This window comes from Pan paniscus, chromosome 7, assembly GCF_029289425.2.
Source record: "Pan paniscus chromosome 7, NHGRI_mPanPan1-v2.0_pri, whole genome shotgun sequence".
In the NCBI taxonomy this organism is placed as follows: Eukaryota; Metazoa; Chordata; class Mammalia; order Primates; family Hominidae; genus Pan; species Pan paniscus.
Genome location: NC_073256.2, coordinates 19839052 through 19851811, shown reverse-complemented (window position 1 = coordinate 19851811; position 12760 = coordinate 19839052). Strand labels below are relative to the sequence as shown.

At 38.7% G+C, this 12760-nt stretch overlaps 1 long non-coding RNA gene across 2 annotated transcripts in view; it reads left to right on the top strand.

Moving 5' to 3' along the window:
• Positions 1-12760, top strand: part of LOC134730858 (uncharacterized) — a 303347-nt gene that overhangs the window by 257199 nt on the left and 33388 nt on the right. The gene's annotated exons all lie outside the window — the stretch shown is intronic.

Here is a 12760-nt window from a genome sequence, read left to right as displayed (position 1 = left end):
ATGCCAGGAGCACACCATCTTGATAGCTATGAGTTTATAATTTGTGTAATCAGAAATAGTTGTCCTCCAACGTTGTTTTTAAAAGGTTGTTTTGGCTTTTCTGGGTTCTTCGCATTTTCATATAAATTTTAGAATCAGCTTGTTAATTTCAGCAGAATAGGAAGCTGGGATTTTTAAAGACATTACATTGAACGTTTAGATAAATGTGGAGAACAATACTACCTTAACAATATTAAACCCCCTATGCCATGAACATGAGATGTCTTTCCACGTACTTAAGTCTTCTTTGATCCCTTTCAACCATGTTTTGTACATTTTTAATATACAGACCTGAACTTCTTGGCCTATTTTTTTTGTTTTGTATTGTTTTGCTTTTGACAGTCATCTTGGGCTTAGGGTTTTTCAGTAAGTAAACACGGAGTGCGATCAAATATGACAAGCTTTGCGCATGAGACTTTTCAGCAGAACTTCCAGAAATATAAAAAAGGGAATACTGTCTGAGTAGGGGGTATCTGGGAAGCTCCAAACCTATTCTGTCTCCTCTAGAAGCTGATTGTTGGCTGTTTTTCACAGTTATCTCAGAATGGTGAGAGGAGAAATAAATATGGCAAAGTAAAATGGCACAGAGTGAATCACTTTACTAATATTCAGCCATTTCTCTTGAATGAATATTCCTCAGGTTGTTGCACGTCTTTGGTGAATATTCAAAACTCTGAAAAGTTGCATTTGATCATTTGGTTACTCTTCTCATTGTTTTTATAAAGAAGTGGATTTTCAGAAGTCCTTACTTCGCCATTCCAGAAAGATTTACAATTTTATATATAGTTTTTATTATATTTTATGGGTACATTTATTTTATAATATATTATTTGTTATATATAGCTCTTATATTTGAATGAGGTCATAAACAGGGGAATAGCAGACATCTATTGACTGTTCTGACTATAAATGGGAATCACCTAGAGCAGGGGTCCCCAATCCCTGGTACTGGACTGTGGCCTATTAGTGGCCGGGTTGCACAGCCTGGGGTGAATGGGGGGGCAAGCAAGCAAAGCTTCGTCTGTATTTACAGGCACTCCCCATGGCTTGCGTGACCGCCTAAGCTCTGTCTCCTCTTAGATCAGTGCGGCGGCACTAGATTCTCATAGGAGCGCAAACGCTACTGTGAACTGTAGATGTGAGGGATCTAGGTTGCATGCTCCTTATGAGAATCTAATGTCCGATGATCTGTCACTGTCCCCCATCACCCCCAGAAGGGACCATCTAGTTAGAGGAAAACAAGCTCAGGTCTCCCACTGATTCTACATTCTGGTGAGTATGTAATATTAATAGAAATAAAGTACACAATAAAATAATGTGCCTGAATCATCCTCAAATCATCCTCTCCCTCCCATCCATGGAAAAATTGTCTTCTATGATACTGGGTCCTGGATCAAAAAGGATGGAGAGCACTGACCTAGAGGACTTAAAAAAATACTGACCCTCTTGCCATGTACTTAAAGATTCTCATTTTCTTGCCTGGGGTTGAGGTTCAGAATTTTTTTTAAAGAAAATTTCTCAGAGGAATTTACTATGTAGCTAGGTTTTTAAAAAATAGTTGAGTTAAAGAGAGCAGGGAGCTGTGGATTAGAAAATGCTCATACCCCTAGAGTAGGGGCCACTCAAGGAGAACGATGCAAGGAATGAAGAGAGAACCCCTCAATCATTAGCCTTGGGGTCTAAGAGATGTAACTAGACAGGTATAAGCAAGGATAAGCTACATGTCCAGGCCTAAGTAATTATCAATATAGGTCCACAAAAAATGAGAATCTTAAAATTCTCTAATCCTCATAAAGAATGGTGTTTGGAAAGTGTTCTAATAGAAGAAAGGAGGAAAATTTTAGGGGGTGGGGCGAACAGTGAAACAACCACCCCAGGGGGAGAACAGAGCTCTCTGAAAACTTAAAATACCTCCTTAAGATTACGGCTAGCTCATCTGTCATAAGAACAGACTCAGACAGCACTTGATGTATGGGGAGCTGCTCATATATTTATAAAAGTTTAAGGATATTTGGGATTATCAGAAAGATTAAATCTTCAAAACGTCCGTATGTTGCAGGACACTTAGTGCTCTGTAAGATGCAGGTGTGCCACATGCCACGGAATTCAAGGAATTTGGTTTCCAAGGTAAAGACAGCAGGGTGGACTTTATATGATTTAGTGGTGGATTGAAAGAGAGGGAGAAGCAATGACTAGGGAGAAAAACAGAAGAAAAATGATTAAAGGCCAGGTAGCTGGTTAAATTATACTTTAAGAATATTCATATAGATATTTGGGTAGAAAAATAATTTCAAACATTTTGAAAAAATTTAGGTTGGCTTAAGATTTCAGGTTCGTAACAATATAGGAGACAATAAAATAACAACAGTAAAGTACGAAAAAGGAAATGAACAAAGAGTCCTCTTATCAAAGCGGTGGGGTGGGCAAAAAAGATCAGAGAAAATGTGAGTGTACTCATTCTTTGTGTTTTTTGAAATTAAATGATATTGCCCAAGGCTGAATATCAAAAAATTAAAAACTACATCTAGCATTTTAAAGGTTAAAGGAAACCTCTAGGATAACTAAAAATAAGTATAATTTAAAAACAAATCAGAGTTGGGAGGAAAGGGGCCTTGCAAGGAAGAGTTAGTATTAAATGTTCTCTTATTCAACAGTGTGGAATTATACCTATTTTCTAAAGTGCTAAGATTTGGAGTAATGTGTTTCAATTTACAAAGCTCATTATGGTAAAAAATTAGACTATTAACTTTCCAAATTGCTGGCAGGAAAATGTGAGCCTCAGACATTGACACCAAGAACAGAAAGTATAATCTTTACAGGAAAAGTGACAAAATGCAGCAATATGACAATCACAGAAAGGCAACATTAAAGTCAAGCATATCACTGTTAAAAGAAATATAAATGGATAGAGATATATTAGTAGATATTAAAAGGAAAGGGGTCTCAGATTGACTTTAAATATAAATCCCAAAGACGAATAGTAGAGACAAAGTAAGTAAAAGGTTAGAAAAACCCAACGGTGGATGTCTAATGAATAGGAGACCTGGTGATGCCAATATCAGCCCAGAGGGAGTTCGACGGAAAAGATGTTTAAAAGTCAAACGGCATTACCATATGTGCCAGGTCCTGGCAGGAAATGGTTGGCTTGTTCAAATTGAAGTAATATAAAATGTGTTTGATAAAGGAAATATTTATCTAAGTCTGGGCAGAGTGAAGGAAAACTGAAGGAAAGAATCCATTGCCCGGGCGCAGTGGCTCACGCCTGTAATCCCAGCACTTTGGGAGGCCGAGGCGGGCAGATCACGAGGTCAGGAGATCGAGACCAACTTGGCCAACAAGGTGAAAACCCATCTCTACTAAAAATTAAAAAATTAGGTGGGAGTGGTGGTGCGAGCCCGTAATTCTAGCCACTTGGAGGCTGAGCTGGGAGAATCGCTTGAACCCTGTGGCAGAGGCTGCAGTGAGCTGAGATGGTGCCACTGCACTCCAGCCTGGACGACAGAGCGAGACTCCACCAAAAAAAAAAAAAAAAAATCTATTACCCCAGTGCTAGGCATTCCAGAGTCCTCCTGTCTGACCTGTGCGAGGAGGAGGAAGTTAGGGAGCTGGAGAGGGCTGCCCAGCCGGCCGTGATACATTCATGGGTGCTTTGACCATTCAGATTCACAGCTGGCTGGAGGAGCCCAGTGGGAGGGACCCTGTTGAAGGAATGCACAGACTTATGCTCCTCCCTATGCTTGATCCTTGTCAATCCCAAATGAATAAGAGAGGGCAGAAGAGCCCATTGAAATAGTGCCTATAGGTTGGCCTCCGGGGCCACTGAGCCATGAGCAGGAGTGTGGAACTTATCTAGCAGCCAGGCAGAAGTTACCCAGCACACCTCACAAGAAACAGAGTGCAAGTCACAGAAAGAGTACAGCCATCATCGAACTTGACGCCCCAAATCACGCTAAAAATAAATCAAGCAAAACTAGGAAATGCAAGGATAACGGAAATATGGTTGCAGTGAGACACCTACCACACTCTGCATCCATAACAGATCAAGTAGACAAGAACTAATTTAGGATATAGACCATTTAAGCTGAATCATGTTCGTGTTCTACCTTGATAGCAGCATACACCTCGTTTGAAACACTGATAATATGTTTCAAAGCACGTAGAAGAAAATCCTCAAAGTGATTTTTATGATGCCAATTAAATCCTGACAAAGGTAAACCAACAGAGAAGATATTGCACACACACACACACACATTTACAAACTTGTATACATATAGTTAACAATGCCAGTAAATATTTATCATTTCTTTGTGGTGAGAATATTTAAAATCCTCTATTAGCTATACTGAAATTTGATTGTTTCACAGTGCGTATGTGTATCAAAATATCACTTTGTACCCAATAACAGGCAATTATTGTTTGTCAATTAAAAATAAAATAAAACTTTAAAAAATCAGAAAATGCAGTTCAGCAGTGCCTTACACAATAATACATTATGACCAAACGATGTCTGTTTGAGTCGAAGATAGTGGGGTGATTGGAGTTATAGACAATGTATATAAAATTATAAAACAATATAATTTAAAATTTAACTTCATATTATATAAATATATGTCATGTTAATATATTTACTGGTATTAATACAATTACATTATACCATATCCATAGGTCAATGAATTGTCTCCATATGATCATTTTCTAGATGTATAAAATGTCTTTGGCAGAAGGTAACATTAATTTAAAATGTAATCTTGTTAGACTAGGAGCAGATTGATACATGTGCGAAGTAGGAATGTTTCTATCTCACTCCAGATATCTCCTTCCACATGGAAGGAGCTAGCTTAGTTCTCCACCCCAGGCTTCCCTCGCTGGGTGACTCACTGCTATTTTTCCTATTTGGGGTAAGTCTGTGTTTTAGTTCCTTATCATTGCTATAAAGGAGTACCTGAGACTGTGTAATTTATTTTTTGTGAAGTGTATTTTGGCTCATCGTTCTGCAGTCTCTACAGGAAGCAGGGTACCAGCATCTGCTTGGTTTCTGGGGAGGGCCTGAGGAAGCTTGTGATCATGGCGGACGGTGAAGGGGAACCAGTGTGTCACAGCAGGGGAGGGAGCAAGACAGAAAGTGGAGGAGGTGCCAGGCTCCTTTAAACAACCAGCTTTCCTGTGAACTAACTGAATGAGAACTCACTTATGACCATGGGGAGGGTGTCAAGCCATTCGTGAGGGATCTGACCTCATGACCGAAACACATCCCACCAGTCCTCACCTCCAACACTGGGGATCACATTTCAACACGAGATTTGGAGGGACAAAACATCCAAACCATATTGGTCTGCCTGTAGAGAGCTGAGGTTCACCTCTGTTCTTGCAACCCTGCCATGACTCGGAGCCTAGGAGTGGAGGACTGACGAATCCTGACGTCACCATTGGCTCAGGTGTCTCACACATGCAGGTGTCTTGCATGTGGAGCTCATTCTCTGTCTTAGATGACAGACATCCAGGGCAAGACGTGGACCTCCATCTACCTTGTTTCTTGTCCTTCTCCCTCTCTTTATTGCATTTATGTGCTATTCTTTTTTTTATATACTTTAAGTTTTACGGTACCTGTGTACAACGTGCAGTGTTACATATGTATACACGTGTATACATATGTATACATGTGCCATGTTGGTGTGCTGCACCCATTAACTCGTCATTTAATATTAGGTTTATGTCCTAATGCTATCCCTCCCCCCTCCCCATACTTGCTATTGTTTTTTAGGAAGAAAAAAATTAATTGTAAATTCACTCATTTGTTTCAGGAACTGTCCAAGGAAGGGGTGCATCACGTTCTGGTAAACACAATAAAAATTAAAAAAAAAAAATCACAGAACCAGAATCACACTGAAAGGTAAAAGAGGAGAAATATTGATATTTATTGGAACTAGACAATAATTTCCAATATTATCATTATAAATTAACACCTGGTGGATAAATATTTGAAAGAAAATGGCACCATTTTCATAACTTGTGAGTGGTATCATTATGTGCCATAGAAAACAATTATTCAGCTTAAAAACTGCTAAATGTATGTAAGAAAATTCAGAACAGTAGAAAGCAGTGTACAAAAATGAATAGTTTTTCAAACAATAGTGATGACTAGTAAGGAAGCATAATGGAGTTGGCTCTTCACATCCGTGGATTTCACCACCCTGGTTTCAAACCAATTGGAGATAAAAATGTTCTGGTAAAGAAAAAATGAATGGTTATATCTGCATTGAACATGCACAGTTTTATCTTGTCTTTCCCCAAAAAATAATGTATAGCAATTATCTACATTGGATTAGGTATATAAGTAATTTAGAAATAATTTCAAGTATACACGAGGATGTAGGTAGCTTTTATGCATCTAGTTTGCCATTTTATATAAGGAACTTGAGCAACTTTAGATTTTGGTATTATTAATGCAAGTGGATCAAAAATTAATACAAAAATGAAACCCTAATATGTATAAGAAAGTATAAATCTACATATGGTTTCTTAGAAAAATATTTCTATTAATATTAATAATATCTAAGCTATATTTAGTACCCATTATCAGCTGTGAATTATTCTAATTATTCTAGAAAAACTAACATTAAAAAATGAATAATGTTGCAAAAACATCTGCTGGGGGAAAAATCATAAGTATAATGAACTGCATGATAGGCATGACAAAGTTCATTCTTTTTATTGACAAAGTATTGAGGCAAAACTTTACAAATAAGAACCAATAGAAAAATATGCAATTTATATGGACTCAAAGTTCACAAAAAAGACACATAAATGCCAAAATAAACCTACGGAAAGATGCTAAACTTTGAAAAAACATTCATACTAAACAATAAATTGTTATTACTCCCTTATCAATTGGCAGAAAGTCCTGGTGATTTGTGGGGAAAATACAATTCCCATGCACTTCAGGCGAGAAATTAAATTGGCACAAACACTTCAGAGGACACTTGCTAATAGATATCTACATTTAAAATGCACATTAAACTTTGATGAGCAATTCCAGTATTCAGAATTTAAATTATGGATATACTTTTTAAAAATCCCAAGACATGTAAACAAGAATACGCATGGACCATTGTTCCTAATGGTGAAAACGTAAAAGTAACAAAAATGTCCATCAAGAGTAAAATGATTTTACAAAAAAGATTTATCCCATGATAGCATAATAAGGAACATTATGCATGTTTTACAAAGAATGAGCCAGAATTTTATGGAAAGAGTTTGAAACTACATCAGTAGGAAATAAAGTCAAGGAAACCAGATAGTGTGGCTTTCACAAGATATTCTGTAGATGGTAATGGTTGCATAGTTATGTGTATTATTATTTTTTTCAGGAAGGATATCTGAAAAGCAGACACCATTGATTTCCTTTTTCTAGAAGGGTGTGTGTGTTGTGGGTGTCAGTGTGTCAATGACAGGTGCATTGCATTAATAAGATGGAAAATTTTGTTGTTCTCCAGTCTTAACCTGTGCGTCTACTACTTTTACTTACAAACCATCTAAAGAGGTCATCTTCTATTCTGTAAAACAATTGAACATCTTCTACTGCTCCCTACGTTATTCTATAACAAAATAAGTGTGTGTGTATGTGTTTTTAAGTGGGAGCAAAAATATATGGAGTAACCCATCAGTCACTGGAGAGTAGAATTTAAAAAGATTGGTCAGTCAGCCATGCCCCAGACCAGCAAACTGAAATTTAAACAAAGATTCTGAGCAGTGCAGTCCACAAACACCTTTTTGTAGGGTATAGGGGGCTCTCATATTATGGCTATTTGAAATAGTATATTTGCAGAAAAAAATTAGTTTACTATAAAATTTGTATTCTTCGATATTCTGGTAAAATCACCCATCTCTGTGTATGGGTTTGTGTGACGTCAGAACTGCTGCTGAATAATGACTAACCTTGTTGGGTTGGAAATGTGCTTTCCATTCTCCTCCCCTCATATTTTACTGACCATTGAGTTTGAAATATCTAGAAACCAAGACCTAGAAGTTGGAATAGGATGGTGTGTGTGCATGTATATTTGTATCTTTGATTGTCTGTGCTCCAGTGAAGGTGCAGACTAGCTTGGTAGGATTTATTATGGCCCCACTTATTAATGATTAAAAACAAATCCAGTATTTTAATTAAAGAAAAGTCAACAATAGAAAAATATCAGAAATCACTATTGTCAGGAAAATTCCAGAATCCTGATAAATAATAGATAATATTGAGTTTTCCTGCTCATTGTGCACACTATTTAAATTATAATTTTAGTTTTATCCATGCATTTCCACCTGTCTAACTTATCTTCCAGGTTTGTGACTGGGGAATGAGTCACAATTCAAATTCACAAATAAGTTAAAAGCCCACTGTATCCGAAAACTTCAGATACATTCAAAGTATCTAATGGGTACCAAAATGATTTGTTTCTCTCCATCCCTCTCTGGTCTCTGGTGAAACTTCTATAAAAGATAGGCTTCAGAGGAGAAGAGGGTGGAAAAAGTCTCCAGATATCCCATAACTGGAAAATCGGTTAAGCCTGCATAATCAGCCATAGGTGCATCAATGATATCCTGCAAATATCTGTAGAGAAACGGAGTCATACATGTTTGAAACTCCAACATCAAAATTGTGCCAACATGATGGCTTTACAGATTTACACAATTACCGAGTTAAAAGAATGTGGCAGATGTCGATATTTTGGGAAATCATTCACACCTGAACAATGAACCCCTCTAATGTTTTTCTACATTAATTCAGATTGCTTCTTATATTAGCTCACCAGCTTGTGGGCTGAAAGCTCAATGAGGGACTGATCTAAAAAGTGATGATAAAGGATGCTAAATTAAAGCAAGATTTAGAAATCTAGGAATAGTTGGCTGCGATGCTGATTTGCATATGAAGATCTACAGGAGCATGATAATGTGTTTGGATCTTGCTGAATTCTAGAATGTTTTTTTCCATGTTCACATAAAATACATACAAAGAAAGAAAAGCAACTCACATTTGTTTTTGTTTACTAAGTTTTGACAGCCACAAATCCTTTATAATGATTTAAAATATCTTTAATAAAGGTATCAAAGCGTATGGAACTGGGCAGAACTCCAAAATATTGTGGTCATTTTTATCAGCCTTTAAGCAGGACCAACTTTATAAAAGGTTAGTAGAATGATTATCATTAACACTTTTAAATTCATAATCCAGTTTCATTTATATTGTGTTGTCTCAACTGATGCCTGCATAAGCCATGACATCCTGATGTTATTTTCCTCATTTTTATGTAGAAGCCAGGCCTGGCTTGGCTAAGAGCCTTGTCTGAGAGGAAAGGCAGAAGTCAAACAGGAACTCCAGGTTCTTTTTTTAAATTTTAAATTCCCACTCTTTTCAGAAAACCCACTCTTTACCACCAGGCATCGTCAACAAACATCCTTTGATATTAATTGAGGGTCAACTAAGGAATGCCTGGTTACGAAACTCTCCCTTGAGTCTGCCTTTGTAGGGTTTCATGTTCTTAAAACAGTCCTGTAGGCCCATTGTAACTTGATTTTAGCTCTGTCCCCAGCACAACACCAAATACAAGAACCTCAGCTGTGTATAAAACATTAAATAGAATGATAAAAGAAAATAATTTAAATCTCTGGAATGCGGTTCACTCTACAAAGTCCACGCACATGCACGTCTGCACTTCATATTCACAACAATACTGTGTGAAGGCGTGAAAGCAACTGTTATTATCTTGTCTAGAAAATTTTACAGTCCAGTGGAGGAGATAACACCTTAACCAGAGCCAGATATCATCTACTCGAAATTTTATTTTACCCCAAATGGCGATCCTGCTTTCTTTTTATCTGTGTCTTTACTCTTGATTTATCGGGTCCTAATTATCTGAGCTGAGTTGGGATAAGTCTTGTCTCATTCTCATATCACACTTTTGAGGCTTGCACAAGAAGGTCTTTATAGGAGGCCTGGACATGGGCTGCTGCTTCATTGAACATTCACCTGACGTCTCCCAAGGCTGTTGTGCGCCATACATAACTTCTGTCATTTGACAGCATTTCCCTCTTTGGTCTATCATGAGTAATCTGTGAAATGAATTCCTTTCTCAGTGCATACTGTGTGCTCAGCCATATGCAGGGCACTGAAGAATCCCCTAGCTCATACTGTGACCTCAGTTTACATCTCCAAGTTTTACAGTTGGCATTTTATGTGAATAAAATTTGTTTTATTAGCAGAACCAAATATTTATAAGTTATGTATAATTGAGAAAGCATAAGGTGATATTATTTCTAATTTCAATTGTGTAAAACATTAAGTACCAGGCACATACTCCAAAATAAAGAGGTCATGTTAATAAGAGTAAATTTTCAGTAGCTCTTATTTTATCACCAACCCAATTGCTTATAAATAGTGCGTGAATGCTACTTGCAATAGGTGATGTTTTTGTTATAATAAATTTTTTAATAATAAATTTAATAAACATGATTAAATTGCTGTGTCATCTTTTAGTCTAATCTCAAAATATTTTATTTAATTTTGTAGGCTTCCTGGGAGAACATATTTTTATGCAGTTATAATGAAAAATAGTTTGCATTAAATTTACATTAACTTTGCCCTTTTCAGAATTGCATAAAAGAGTAAAACATGCCAGCCGGGCACGGTGGCTCACACCTGTAATCTCAGCAGTTTGGAGGCAGAGGCGGGCAGATCACTAGGTCAAGAGTTCGAGACCTGCCTGGCCAACATAGTGAAACCCCGTCTCTACTAAAAACACAAAAATTAGCCAGGCGTGGTGGTGAGCGCCTGTAGTCCCAGCTACTCAGGAGGCTGAGGCAGGAGAATCGCTTGAACCCGGGAGGCAGAGTTTGCAGTGAGGTGAGACCACGCCATTGCACTCCAGTCTGGATGACAGAGTGAGACTCCATCTCAAAAAAAAAAAAAAAAAAAAAAAAGTAAAACATGTTTAAAAGAGAGTACTTTACTACTTGAAGTTTGGAACCTTATTTTTAAGTGTAAATATTTTAGCTCATTTTCCTTCTGATCGTTCTGACTTAGTGTGAGTTTTCTTTCCTGATTCAGGTCCCGGAAGGGAGGTTTAAAGTTCCCTGGTTCAGTTGATTTCCAGACATTTGAACAGAGAAAGCTATCCGGCTAAGCATGAAAAGAGTATTTTCCCCTCTGCTCACATATCTTAAAAAAATGAAAACGATTTGCCTCTAGTTCTATTCCATTTCACTTTACATTTCCCATCTCTTCCCCTCTACACATCAAAATAATTTTTAAAGATTCAAAATTGGGCTTAAAAAGTTGAAATTCAAAGCAGGGTATTTCAGAAGGCATACTCACTTGCAAAAGTAGTGTAAACATTATTCTGCCTTACATCTGAGGCCATATCCTTTTTGTCTACTCCTAACCATTGTCATGCTGAGCACACAGTGCTAATGCTGCACATTTCTGCTTTTGTGGAGGTGGCAGATAAAACATGTTTCTGGCCACCCTTTCTCCAACTTTCGGCTGTAAAGGCAAACTCCTCCTATAGGGTAGTTTTCCAGGCTCTGTCGAGTCGGGCCCACCGTGCTCAGGACCCAAGGCTGCTCCTGTCCCCTTCCACTTCCCCTCCACCCTCTCCCTTCCTTCGTTGTCCCTGTAGGCTGTTTTCTGCCCTTCCACGCCCTCATTTTTGGCCTCTTGCCGTTACCCTTTCTCCTTATCATTGTCCTGCTTCATGGCCTCATCACCTCTCCCAACTACGGCCACAGTCCTGTTTCTGGTTTTGGCCACTCCCATCCTTACCCACTAAGACTCCAACCAGACCCTCTGGTCCTCCAGCCCACAGGCCCCTGCACCTTAGCTTGCAGGAGGGACTCCCAGGGTTTGGGATGAGGCACGGGGCTGTGGGCAGTGGCCCCTGCTGAGAGTCCAGCTTCATTCTCGACCACACTGCGTGCTTCTTCCCACTCTCTGCCAAAATCAATCCCTGAATCTCCCATGAGGACGCTGCCAGGCTTTTGCTCTCTCAAGTCGGGTCTGATTTTTTTTTTCCTCTCCCGCAACCTGCACACCACTGATCTTGATTTTGGATTGGGGATAGGCTCTCTCCCTAAGCTTCACTTCTACACTTCTACTTCCAGGTAATTGTTCCTACATCCTCCCCAAAAACAGTCCTCCTTGGAGGCACAGGACAGGAGACTGCATTATTGAAACCCATGCGTTTCGTAGCCCTTCACCACCTGCCTCACCTGAGATTGGCTTTTTGTGTTTTTTTGTTTTGTTTTGTTTTGTTATTTTTATTTTTTTCAAACTGTACCAATTACTTCAATTGCTCAAGAAGGTCATTTTTCTCTTTTCTTTCCTTTTCTTTCTTTTTTTTTTTTTTTTTCTTTCCTAGACAGGGTCTCACTCTGTCTCCTGGGCTGGAGTGCAGGGCACAGTCACTACCTTAGCTCACCACAGCTTTGACCTCCTCCTGAGCTCAGGTGATCCTCCTGCCTCAGCCTCCCAAGAAGCTGGGACTACAGGTGCACGCTGCCACAATCGGCTACTTTTTGTATTTTTAGTAGAGAGGGGGTCTTGCCCTGTTGCCCAGGCTGGTCTCGAACTCCTGGGCTCAAGCAATCCGCCCACCTTGGCTTCCCAAATTGCTGGGATTACAGGCGTGAGCTACCGTGCCTGGCCCAGGGCTTATCACTGGTGCTGTTGTCCTTCATG